Below are 13,161 nucleotides of genomic sequence, written 5' to 3'. Positions count from 1 at the left end.
TGAACTGATAAATGAAATAAAACAAATTTAATTTATATCTCCGATTCTGACACCAGATTGCACTGGGTGGAGCTTTCCCACCACCAAGCAGTTGCCAGCACCAGCTGAGTGTCCTTTGGTTCAACTGCATGCTGGCACCGTCTGCCCAGAGACAGCGTCAGCACGGCCCAGCCCAGACGCTGCCCCCACTTCAGGCGCCGGCCGCAAGTCCAGGTGGTCACCAGTGCTTCCGATCGACCCCTGCTTACTGGAGGTTCCATGACCCCTCCTTGGGGTCAGTCCGTGCACTGGGGCAGCTCACAGAACTCAGAGAATCATTTCACTCCCTCGATCACGGACGTATCATACAAGGACATAACTCAGGACCCTTGCCCACTGGTGATTAACTCAGTGCCCAGCTCCCTCTCACCCCAGAGGTCAGGGACTCAAATCTCCAACCCTCTGGTCTCTGGGCTTGTTCCCCTTCCCCGGGACCAGCCGCCTCCTGGGGTGGGGTCAGCTCACCTCATCAGCATAACAAGGCGCTCTGAGCCCTCAGCCTTAGCCAATGCCCAGGGTTTTCCAAGCTCTGCGCCAGGAGAGGCGGCAAAGACCAAATATATGTTCCTTATTATAAATCACGATATCACAATATTACACTAGGCTCCTTGCAGTTTTAAAGATAATTACAACTGGAAATGTTTTACCGTTATACAGACATTTTTATGTATTATATATTTATATATAGTTCACAAACGTGATTTTACCAAGAGAAGAAACAACCTGCTCAGCTCACAATTGTCTGTGCATGTGCATCTTCTCCACGACACCGACAGGGGCACCTTTGCAGAGGGCGCTGCAGAGCCGCGGGGGCGGGACCCCAGGCCTCATGCTCAGCCTCTTCTTGCTGAGGGTGCACGCCCCTCACATCCAGGGGCTCCCACGCTAGTTCTGCCATATGAAACCCAGTCAGAAACAACAGTACCACCAGGCCCGTCCCTAAGACTTCCCACAGACACCACTGTTCTCGCTCTCTGCTCACCCCACTGTCTGGAGGCAGATGATGGTAGACGCTGGATGCAAGGAGCCTGCGACAGCCTCCTGTGAGCCGGCAGGGCTGTGACGGCAGCACCACGCTGTCGGTCTGTCGGAGTGGCCAGGTCCACCCGCTGGGCTCACGGCAGCGTGAGCTGTCCCACCAACACTCATCACAATGGAGGGAGGTGGACTGAGTGGCTTCACTTTGCAATTAACTCCACAAAGAAGGAAAACACTGCTCAGGAAGTTAAGGGAACTTTGGCCGTGACGCTTGTAGGCATTGATGCGGAGACCTCCACACTGAACGTGAATCACCACTAACAACTGAAGTGCCCCGAGCCCAGCAGCATTTGCATTTTATTCAGAATTTGTAAGGATATTAAGACAGTTCTCTTCATAGAACAGATGTGAGCTACAGCCTGTAAGTGTGGGAAATAATCTCGTCCCAAATTTTTCACAGATGGACTCTGATTTCTTAGAATAACGGCTCCTCCTTTCTCCAAAGAAGCCGCTGCCCCCTGAGCAATCCCTCCAGGCTCACATTAGTCTCATAAAAAGGGTCTGAAAAAGTGAAATTCTCCAGGTTCCCCACCAGCACACCCCTTAAATATACCAAAACACAATTCACATTTAAGCGACTAGAATATTTTTCTCTTTATGGAAAATTTAGCAAATAGAATAAAATACCCCTGCTTTTCACACAGATTTACTAACTGTAACTGGGGTATTCTTTCCTAATACAGATTGGGCAAAAAGAACTTAAGAAAGAGGGGATCCGAGCTCACCTGGGGCCCAGGCACTTCAGCAAACAGGCAGCCACAGATGAGCTCAGATTCCGGCCCGCCCGCGTCTGGGGACCTGCCGACACCACGGGGGGCCCGAGTTTCCCCCAGGTGGGTCTCGGTCTGCGCGGTTCTCGCTTCCTGGCAACATTTCGCCCACATCAATGAGGTAATATTTTCAACGTGACTCCGAAATGCACCTTTAATGAACTAAGTGCAACACACCTGCAGACGATTGGAGTAACTCGTAGCTTTAGGCGCAATCGTGAGCTCTCAAAAACCACGCGGCTGTTAGGCGATCAATACCACCGTCATTTTGCATTCCCGAAATACGGGCTGTGTGCCAAGCACATCTGTCTTTGTAGAAAGAAAATCATTTTTTTCCAACTTTCATGCCACTGTGTCTGCCGGATAGCCTTTTGAATTTATACTTCAGTGCAACCGTGAGTTATTTCTTATGTTTTTGCCGTAGACTTTGTGCTTCTATGGAACTATCCAAAGAACAAACTGGAAGAGTTGCTTTAATTCTCTAGTAAATATTTACTGGACAGTATTCCAGGTGCCAAGCGAGGACAAAAACAAGTGCACAAGCCATGGATCTCAAAGTAATCAACAGTACTTTTTTATTACTTGACTTTTTGGTATGACCTGATTTCCACCATTACAGAAATCATTATCTGGTTAGAAAGACAATTTATCATCATTTAAAGAGATGGTTAAAACCAGAATAACGTGTGCTACCGTTTGTTAAGTAATGCCAGTATGCCAGACCCTAAACAAGACGTACGTTTTCCATGACTTTCGATGATTTTTACCCACACTGTGGGTGGCATTAGCCCTTCCTTTTTCCAACTGAAACTGAGACTCAGAGGTTGAGCATTTTACCAAATTTCAAAAAAGCAAACAGAGCCAAGATACAGAACTAGGTGTCACACATTCTCTTTCTACCACACGGCCATGGATGAAATCCTGAAAGACGTGGCTGAAGGATTTACCTCTGTTCACTACGGGCAGAAAGGCTGGGACTCAGGGTGGGGACGGTGACGATGTCACGATCGGCAATGCACACGCAGCCAGAGCGAAATCGCCCTTTGCCATTTTCAGGCACCGAGAGCTGGGCCGTTCGCTGTCACAGAGCCACCAAGCGTGCAGCCCGCTGAGCAGCAGCAGCTCGTTCTGGACCATCGCCGAGGAGGGCGCATAAGTTCCGGCTGGATGAGAAAGCTCGGGCCAGAGCAGGGGGTCAGGAGGTGGGCACCATATGAGGACAGTCAGCTGAGCTGTTGACCCCCATAAAGTCGGGGTCAGAAGCTAGATTGCAGCAAGCTGGATACATACGTCTCAATAAATTGGATTCTTTCAAAAACTTTAAGGTAAAAACAGAACATGCAGATCACTCATAGTCGGTAGACTTTTGGCCATTTCTAGAAAGAAGAGTCTGTACAGCAAAAGCATGGAAGACCAGAGAATGTCGGCGCCCCTCACAGCAGCGGCCAGCTGCTCCAGTGTCAAGCGCCTGTCACACGCTGGGCATCGAGGCCACAGGTGCCCGGCAGTGCCCCTACTGCAGACGACCTGACAGTGACCAGCCAGTGTGCCAGACCCTGAGACGAGGGCCCTAGAGGACAGCAGAGCTGGCCCCCTGGAGAGGCTCTGCAGCCCTGCAGCCAGAGCCCCTCACGAAGACAGAGTGTCGACTTGCCGTGACAGCAGGTGACACCTCTGGCCCTGAAGGTCGGCAGTGGGCCGAGCCCGTGCTGAGGGTGGACGGCATCGCCTCGTCAATCCTGGAGCAGCCAGGCGGGGGGCCATGTCCCAGCCCCCAGGCGCATGCCAGGAGGGATGGAGCGCTTTCCTCCTCTGTGGCGTTCCCCAGCTGCCCACTGGCAGGGTGAAGCCAGGCCTCCTGCCCAGACCCTGACCTCGGCACGGGTGTACCCCCTGCACAGTCCGCCTCCGGCTCTGATGGCCGGACAGCAGCATGAACGAGTCTGTGCTTGTGACCCACGGCCGTCCCAGGCTGGCGCCGAGGAAGCCTGTCTTCTGGGGAGGTATCTGCTGAGACGGCGGGAAACCATTTCCCGGCTCTGCTTATCGCCGAATCCCGTTTGCAGCAAGTTTCCATCGTCCGTTTCTTGATACCAAATCTCAGGAAACCGAGTAAGTATTCAGTTTTCTGTCTACGCAGCAGATGCAACAAAACCAACAGCAGCTGTACCAGAAATCTGGGGACTGATTTTCTGGACTGGATTCCGAAATATTTGCAACTGGGGAGTGGGTGTTGCCAGACATGGCCCATTGAGTGAGTCAATTATCAGCCGTGATGACCTAAATCGACGCCGTGTGACAGCTCGTGCAGGCTGCTCCGGGGCAAACTCCCAGTTAGCGCCATCACCTAGGACCCTGGTGGGTGTGGCCCCTCAGCGGCTCCATCATCCCCTCCCTCTGGTTCCAAAGGGACAGTGCGAGCCCCTCGGTGCCGAAGAAGCTCGCTGTCTCTGGACATGAGCTGCTCTCCCCTTGAAAGCCGCTGCTTCCCCACCCCGCTGGCCTCACCCCCCTGCCTGAGAGCACCTGCCTTTAGCATCTACAGAAATCTACTGGGTCGAAATAAATGAGCCGTTCTCTCACTTCAGAGCAGTCACTTCGGACGTCCAGCAGACGCTGGGCCCATAGGACTCCGCAGGCCTTCCCGACATGGACTCACACTCCAGGGTGGGAACAGCAAGACATGATGCCACAGGAGGGGCCAAGATCTCAGGGTTGAGACCCCGAGTTCTCCGTGTGGGGGCCGGGACGGGGAGGTTTTCTCTGCGTGTGGAAGGCAGGCTCTGCAGTCTGTTACTGCTTGTTCAGGAATCACAGGGAAGAAACAGAGCTGGATGTGGTTATAATGTCTAAGGGGCGACGGGTTGGCTAACAACTGTTCTTCTGCAAACCACGGTTTACTTGCCTTTCAGTGGCTTTTTTCAGAGTTGACTTTGGCAGAAATACACTAAAAATGCTTGACTGCAGTATGCAAAAAACCCCTGAAATCAGAAACATTTTCAAGGAAATTGCCATTAATTTTCCAAAAAGCAAACCAAATACAATGATATTTATGATCTCTACTTCAATCAAAGAGGGTTCAGGGGTGGGCAGGATTCTGACCTGGCCCCAGGGCCCCACCCAGCGTCCACTCCCCACATGGCCCCATCCGGGTGAGGGCGTCTCTCAGGAGTGGGTTACGTGAGGCACAAAGGGGTTTGCAGATTTGAGGAAGGCCCCTGATCAGGAGCTGTGAGTTGGTCCACAGGGGGCATTTCCCTGCAGCCTGACCTCCCTGGGAGCCTTGGGGAGATGGGAGGGGCAGGTGCAGCCTTGCTGGCCTGAGAAGCAAACCTAGTGTGAGGGGATGCCCACAGCAGGGAGTGGACGGAGGCCAGCCCCTCGGAGCCACGGGCTCGTCCCACACCCAGAAGACCCCGAATGCGCCAATAGCCCCAGTGCACTTGGGAGAGGCCTCCAGCCCCAGGGGGAACACAGCGGCCCTGCGATGTCGGGGCCCGAGCCCCTGCTGCGCCCCAACCCCCTGGGACCTGCAGAAACCCCGAGAGGACAGTGGTGGTGTTTTCAGCAGCTACAGGGGGTTTGTTTTGCAGCAACAGAAAACTAATGTAAGTGCCAAACCAAACTATCCCCTGTAATTCCCAGCAGAATTCTAGACAATTGTTGCAATAAAAATGGGAGTTACATGTTAACTGGGCTTTGTCAGCCTGCGATTGCTTCTGCTGCTCAGTGGCCCCGCAGGTAACTACATGCCCGGGCGCTGTCATCCTCTGGGGAGGCCCAAGGCTGGAACCCCTTCAACATCCCTGCTCCCATTTCTCCTGATACTTCTTGTTGGATTTTTGGATACGTGAATTTTCTCCCTAAGATTCTGAGATAAAGTAAATTGAAAACTTGTAAACATGTTCGCAGTTCAGCTGAAGCAGCTTCAAACCAGCCCGGGTTGCGGGGTGCAGTGCGTCACCGCCATGTCCCGGGGATGGGGATGCCCACGCGAGTCCTGGGGAGGACGAGACAAGACCTGGTGGATGGAGGTCCGGCTCGGGTGGGTGGGATGCGTGCAGACAGGTCACCTCAGGGTGGTCTCTGGTGTCTCTATCCAACGTGTATGATGCTTCAGTCGAATCGCATTTCCTGCTCTGGATTGTGAGTCATCGGAAAGAAGGAAAGTAACTGAAAAGCAGGAAGCCAGCTTTCAAATGCCGTTTTCCGCTGACCAGCTGCTGAGTTTCTCTATCCATCAGTCTCTCAATGGGAAAGACACATAAACGAGGTAATCAGAGGATGATAGTGACAGGGAGCAGGACAGGCCGCCCCAAACTCGCCACCCTAGCATATTGATTACTCTGAATTAAAGTTACTTATGAAACAGCCAGTGCCAGGACACTGTGACCCTCTGTCCCCAGAAAGCAGGAGATCAATCTCCCGTGTGAACATGCGCTCCCTGTACCAGGAGGAAGAGCGACTGCTCATCGCCAGGGACGAGGAATTCAGGGCCGAGGAGGCTGTGAAAACAAGCCTAGTCGCTTCTCCACTAATTAGCCACCCCAAGCCCAGACCCTCTGTCTCGTCAGTCCTTCATACATTTATTGTTTCTTTATCTAAAAGGTACAAAAGTTACCTGCTTTGGTTATTTCTTTGAGTTTCATATTTCTATCAGCACCCATAGTTTTGAAATTAAATGTTTTTTTCCCGTTAATCTGTTTTATGTTAATTTAACTATTAGGCCGACCAAAGAACCTAGAAGGGAAGAGGGGAAGACTTCTCCCTTCGGTAGTAATACCTGCCTCATGGGTTTTTTGTATGTGATAGAAAGGAGGGTTTTCATAATGAAATTAGTGTTGTGACTGGTGTGCCCTTAAATTCTAGCTCTACCTAGTGTATCAAGAAAATATCTGCTTTCTTCTCTGAATTTCTGTAACCACTTTTAAGTAGTGAACGGGCTTGGTTAGACTAAGGGTTATCAGAAAATCAAGCACAGCGACACAGCCCAGCAATCACACTTCAACTAACGGCCAGCCTGGAAGGACGGAGGGCCCACCTTCACCAGGGGCAACGAGCAGCCAGGAACAGCTGGCATATGTGTTCACTCCGCAAACATCGACGCAGCACCTCGTGTTCACTGAGCAGAGAGCAACAGAATATGGGAAGATGCAGAAAGGCGGCCTGTCCTTGGCTGGATCATAGCCGCTGGGTGACAGAGACGTGCAGAGTCCCTCCCCGCTCGCAGGGCAGGTCCCGTTGCAGCTGTGAGCGGGTGCCAGGCAGTGAGGTTGTGGCAGCATCCCCCGAGGCCTGAGAAAGGGTGCTATCCCCGTAAGGCCAGCTCCTGATTGGGGTCTGTGCTGCACAAGGACGAATGTATATGAGCCAGCTCCCAGCTCTGCGTGCTCTCCTTGCATGTGGCTGAAGGTTCCCACACAATGAGAGTCAAATTCCACCACCGGTATAGTCACACTAGGGTCTTTTTGGTTTTAATTTTGTGTTTTGCAATTTACTAAAGGAAACTGGATTTGAATAAAATAAAACAGAGTACACAATAATTTTAGTTGAGGAGCTAGTTTTATTACGTGAAATGACGGGTGGGCAGCCAGTCGAGGGAGGGAAGAAATAAGAACTGGAGCTGCCTAGGGAGCAGAAGGGGGCAGAGGGGTCACACGCAGAAAGTGGTCACACCCCGAGTGCCTGAGGTGGGATGAGACTGTGCTCAGCCCCGGGGGACACAAGGACCCAGGGAAGGTGTCAGTGCCGTCCAGGAGAGTGGAGCTGAAGAGAACCCGGACCTGCGGGCCTGCAGGAGGCCAGGGTCATCAGGTGGCTCATGAGGGCAACTGCAGGGGGAGCTGGAAGGAGAGGACAGGGCCGAGGAAGATGCTGGGGTACCAGCGGTCCCTGCAGGTGGGGAGGCGAGGATGTGGGAAAGCAGGACGGTGTGAAGCGTGTCTAAGAAGACGGATGTGCAGGTGGGAAGGGGCGGGAGTCAGAGCACAGGGCAGTCGGGTGCAGGGGCTAGAGGGCGAGCAGATGGCGGAGACATCAGGAGGCGGCTGGCCAGGGGATGGTGACGGACGGGCCTGGGGGATCCCGAGGTGGGGAGGTGCTGGGAGATGCGCCTGTTTAGAGAAGAGCCTGGTCTCTGGAGAAGAGGAAGCTGCGCACTGAAGACACGGGAGTTCAGCTGTCCTTGGAAGTGAATGGGCTAACATGAAGAGCAGGTCGGGGTGCACCCTGACCCGTGGGCGTGTGCTCCTGCCCCGGGTCCGGTGGAGGATGGAGCCTGGGCGCCCCCTTCCCTCCTGGCCAGAGGACCTGGCGTGGAGCACTCCGGGCTTCGGCCTAAAGTCTGGTAGATGTTAATCCTCAAGTTTGCTGCTCAGCTGTGGAGAGAGCCGCTTAGCAAGCTGAACGGCCGGCTTGCCAGCTTTTTATTCTTCTTTTTTTAAATCTAGTAGATACTTTATTGGCTATAGCAGAAAATGTTCATCAGTAAATATAAACATTATAAGCATTAGATGCATTAAACTTCGTAATTTCTGAAAGTTATTTTATGATTTCCATTTTAAGTTTTATTAAAGTATATCTTATAAAAAGAATGAACAAAAGGAGCCTGCACACTTTAAATGGTAATAATAAATGTGCCCACGTCCTTACCACCAGCTTAAAAGAAGACGCGGCCAGCACACCGACCCAGCCCTGGGCACGCACTGCCCGCCTGGCTCCGAAAACGAGGGATGTCCTGGCCCTTGTTTGCTTTCACCTGCTCTTCTTTACAACCCACCGCACGCGTGTGCCCCTAGAACTCAGTGTCTGACTTTGACTCTGTGAATGGAGGCGTGTGTGTGGGTTCCTTGGTGACCTTTTCCACTCTCGTTTTGTTTTTGAGATTCAACCATATTGGAGCCTGTAGCTGAGTCGTTCGTGGTCTGCGGAGCAGAGCCGTCCGTTTCCGCTGACGGGCGTCTGGTTTATTTCCAGGTGGGCATTTCTGCGGAGATTCTCCATGGCGCCCGCCCAGAGGGAAGGCGGGTCCCCCTCCACGACGGGGTGTGGGTGCCCCATGCACTGGGCTCTGTCCAGCTGTTCCCAAGGTCCACAGATGGACACGCACAACCGCCGTGGAAGCAAGTTCCCCTCGCTCCACATCTGTGCCGGTCCTTCGTGTTATCAGACTCGCTGCCAGGCTGGAGGGTGCGGGATGTGCCCAATTTTGTTCATGTGCGTTTCTCTGATCACTAATTGGGCCAGGGACCTTCCTTCTGCTCACTGTCCATGCGGCCACCCCAGGAAAACCCTTCAAGAGGTCAGCCCACGTCCACCCGGGTTGCTTGTCATCTGCCCGTGAATTCGTGGAAACTCTTTATGTTCTCTGGCCAGGAATCCTTTTGCTAATTGTATGTGTGGCCTGTCCTCTCCCAGCATTTGCCTTTTCAAACTCTTGGAGGAGTCTTTTGAAGAGAAAAATTCATAATACTAATGTGCTCAACTTTATCAATTCTCCCTCTACTGTTAATGGATTTTCTATCTTGTTTAGAAAATGTCTTTTCCCCTAAGGTCAGAAAGCTGTTCCCAAGAGTTCCCTCTAAAAGGGTAGTGTTTCCACTTTCACTCTGGGTCCTCGACCCAGTGGAGTCAGCTTCTCGGTGCGACATGAGGCAAAGATCTGCTACGACTGAATTGTGTCCCCAAATTCCTACACTGAAGTCTTAGTCCCGAGGAGCTCCAAATGGGACCACATTTGGATTTGGGGCCTTTGAGGAACTGATCAGCGAAGATAAGGCCATGCACATGGGCCCTATCCAAGAGGACTGGGGCCTCCTAAGAGGAGGACGTTGGAGGGACGCACACAGCGGGTGCTGCTTTTGGACTCCAGCTGCAGCCTCAAAGCTTCCCTGGGTCTCCAGCCCACCCTCCAGATTCTGGACTTGCAGCCCCCGAGTCGCGTGAGCCAGCTCCTTAAAACAGCTCTCTCTTTCTTTCTCTCTCTCTCTGTATATATATAATACACACATCCTCTTTCTCTCTCTCTCTCTGTATATATATAATACACACATCCTCTTGGTTCTGTTTTTCTGGAGAATGCTGACCAATCCACGATCCAGGCTCACGTCCCGGTGTGAATAATCGGCTGTCCGGGAGCGCCATTTGCTGGAGCCACTCTCCACACTGCAAGGCCAGTCTGCTCGCCCAGTGGCTCCCGTGAGGCCTGGGTCCATTCCTGGGCGTCCACAAGGGCCCTTCTGCTTCTCCCCAGCAATGCACACAATTGTAACTGCTGAAGAGGAGTGGTGCGGCCAGGTCTCCCGTGTGGCTGAGATTAAAAACCTCCATGCATTGCATCACCTCCTCCACAGGCCTGTCCAATGTTGTCTATTACTGTCCGTCTGCTCACAGAGACTGCACTGTCGCCAGGGAGGGGAGCTATGGAAGTCACGACAAACTTTATTCCCTAAACCAGATGCTACTTCCAGCATTTCTACATAAAGCCGTGTGATCTGGAGAAAACAATCCAGCCTCTCTAGACTGTTTCCCCATCAGGAATTTGGGAAGATGTTGTCCACTCGACAGGACAATGGTAAGGATAGTTAAGGAGGGGGTGGCACTTTGTACAGAGAAATACATGATGTGTGTTTGCTCAAAGAATGAGTCGTGCGTCCCAAGTTATGTCTCAAATTACAAAGGCACTACATAATTGCAAGACAATGCGTTTACGGTAACATCACTATTTCTTTGGAATATTATTTTTCAAAGCTAGCTGGCGAGTTTATTTTCTCTTTCTTTACGTGATTGATCCAACATCATGACTGGTCCTAACTAACTCAGGGCAGGAGCTGGAGGGCATCTGATGTCATTGTTGCTGAGAGTTCAAAATAGTTGTTTTCTAGTGTAGTAATAGAAAAATAACAGCTCTGGGATGTTTTTTCACTCTTTTATTTTCAAATATTGCACTCTCTCTCTCTTCTATCTTACCGGAGCCACATTAGCTGATGTCGGGTCCTCTCTGTTTACCAAAACAAGCTTCCTAAACTCACGTCTCTGTGTCTGTCTTTCTCTGTCTTTCTCGCTTCACTAATTCTCCTTACACTGCATGCGATCTCTTGCATGAATTATCCGTGTGTCTTACACTTTTAGTTTCTCCAGTTTGGTTCCATTTCAAATCTGCCTGGATGTTTTTTATGTCACTCTGTTCTTATTCATTGTTGTTTTGCGGGTTTTTTTTAGAATTTCAGCTTTCAGAATGTAGAGTTTCTTTTCAGAATTTAACAGTGTTAAACACCTCTTCTTAGTATTTCCTGTGGTGCACACGATAATTTCATCATCAGACATCATTAGCGTCTGTGTTTCTGGCTGTTTCTGCCGACTGGCACTTGGAGTGGTTCCCTCCCTTGTGAATCTGGTCATTTTTCACCATTAAGTCATATGTTGTTGAGGTAAAATCTGTGGGGTCCCAAGGACCTAAGTCAGGCAGGGCTGCAGTGGGGAGACCTGTTTTTCTCTGGCCCTTGGTCGGCCTCAGCTTCCTGTGGGTGTCAGACCCAGAGGCTGCCTCCCCCTGGGCTGTGCCCCTCGGGGCACGGACCCCACCCCCTACAGCCTGCCCTGGGCATCCGGTGTGACTCCTGCTCGCAGCTCCTTCCTTGGGGCTCAGATGTGGAGTGTTGCTTGTGGGGCTTTCCTTCGTTCACTCCTGAGCCCAACGAAAGCAGGATCTCCTTCTGTCTGAGCAGAAGAGATTTCCAGACTGATGAGTCTGACACGGCCAGGTCGGAGCAGAAGCCTGACTTCCTTCGTGGAGAGTGACTGTGGGGTGCCAGGTGGGAGGCGAGTTCAGCGCCCGAGGGAGGAGACATCGGGGCTTACTGGGTCGTAGGAGGAGACTTGGGGAGAGCAGACTTGGGGAGAACTGGTCAGAGTTAGATATCTTCTGAAGAAGAAGAACCCAAACGACTTTCGAATGGGAAACAGACCAGTGAAGGAAGAGCGTGGGCATCGGCAGAAGCTCTCTGGACGGGACTGGACTTCCTGGGACCAGAGTGAGCAGGACACTGGCTCTGGCCCTGCCTCGGGACGAGGTCTGGGGGCAGCCGACATGGACTGTCTCAGAGGAGGCACAGGAGTGAAGACCCACATGTGGTGGGGTGAGGGCAAGGGGAGGGGAGGGCATATGTAGAAAAACATAAAATCCCCTACGAGAGTTTCATAACTGGAGAAGCAGAGAAGTAGGAAAACTCGAAGGAAGGAAGCAATGACCTTTTAAAGGCTCACAAGTATTGCAGCACATGCACATGCTGAGGAGAAGAGTGCAACGTAAATTTAAAAACAATAATAATTGAGGAAAAAACTGCAGGAGAAAAGTTCTTCACTATGCAGGGGACGCAGACACCACTGCACAGGAGGCCATCTGGGCCTTACACATGGGCCTGCTGAGTCCTCGCCCTGCAAGAGCAGCAGCGGACCTGCACACCAAGAAGTGGGGGCAGTGGGTCTGGGATGGACCAATGAGCAAGTCTGCTCCAGGCTGAGATGCTGCCGACCATCTAGAATGAGGAGATGGAGCTGCAGCCATTCCAGCCACCAACACCCGGAAGAGTTGCCTGGGGAAGCATCGAGGGGCCTGTCCTGAGAGGCGCGGGCCAGTCTGTGTGTATGTGGGCCCTGCGGCTATTCACCTAACGTGAGAGCAGTGAGCACCATGGTGGGCTCTGATCCCGCTGTGTTGGGAAGATGGTGTCTGCAATGGCATGGTGGGGTCCTGCGGTCTTGTCACCCACCCCAGAACTTCACAGTGTAGGACGATGACTGCCTTGTGCTCAGAGATCCTGTGGATCAGGATTCGTGGAGGATGCAGCACAGCATGGGTGGCTTCTAGGGCACTCAGTGGTCAGTGGGGCCATGGCTGGGGTTCGTCTGGCAGATGGCTGGGCCTCAGCAGAGGCTGTGGACAGAGACACACCCAGACTTTGTGCAGCCTGGTGACCCTGGGCAGTCAAGGTCTTGGTTGAGGCTCAGGCCCCACAGTTGTTTTCTCCAGCTAACGAGGATGGAATGTGGTGCCGTTCATGGCCCAGCCTCAGAAGGCATGTGGCGTCGCCCCACTTCACTGGTCTGAAGCCTGCAGCTTGGAGGGGAGGGGACAGCCCTGCACCTATTGGGGGGGGCACAGGCACTAGAAGAGAATGTGGGTTAGGAGACATTGTCCCTGACATTCCTGGAAATTAAATCTGCTGCCTGTGGATTTTGCCGAGTGTCAGACAGGAAGGTGGCAAGGACCTCAAAGGACTGGGCAGGAGCACGAGCAGAGATGAGCCACGGCGTC

Source organism: Equus asinus, chromosome 6, assembly GCF_041296235.1.
Source record: "Equus asinus isolate D_3611 breed Donkey chromosome 6, EquAss-T2T_v2, whole genome shotgun sequence".
Lineage (NCBI taxonomy): Eukaryota > Metazoa > Chordata > Mammalia > Perissodactyla > Equidae > Equus > Equus asinus.
The sequence above is the reverse complement of the archived record's forward strand: the minus strand, read 5'-3'. Positions refer to the sequence as shown.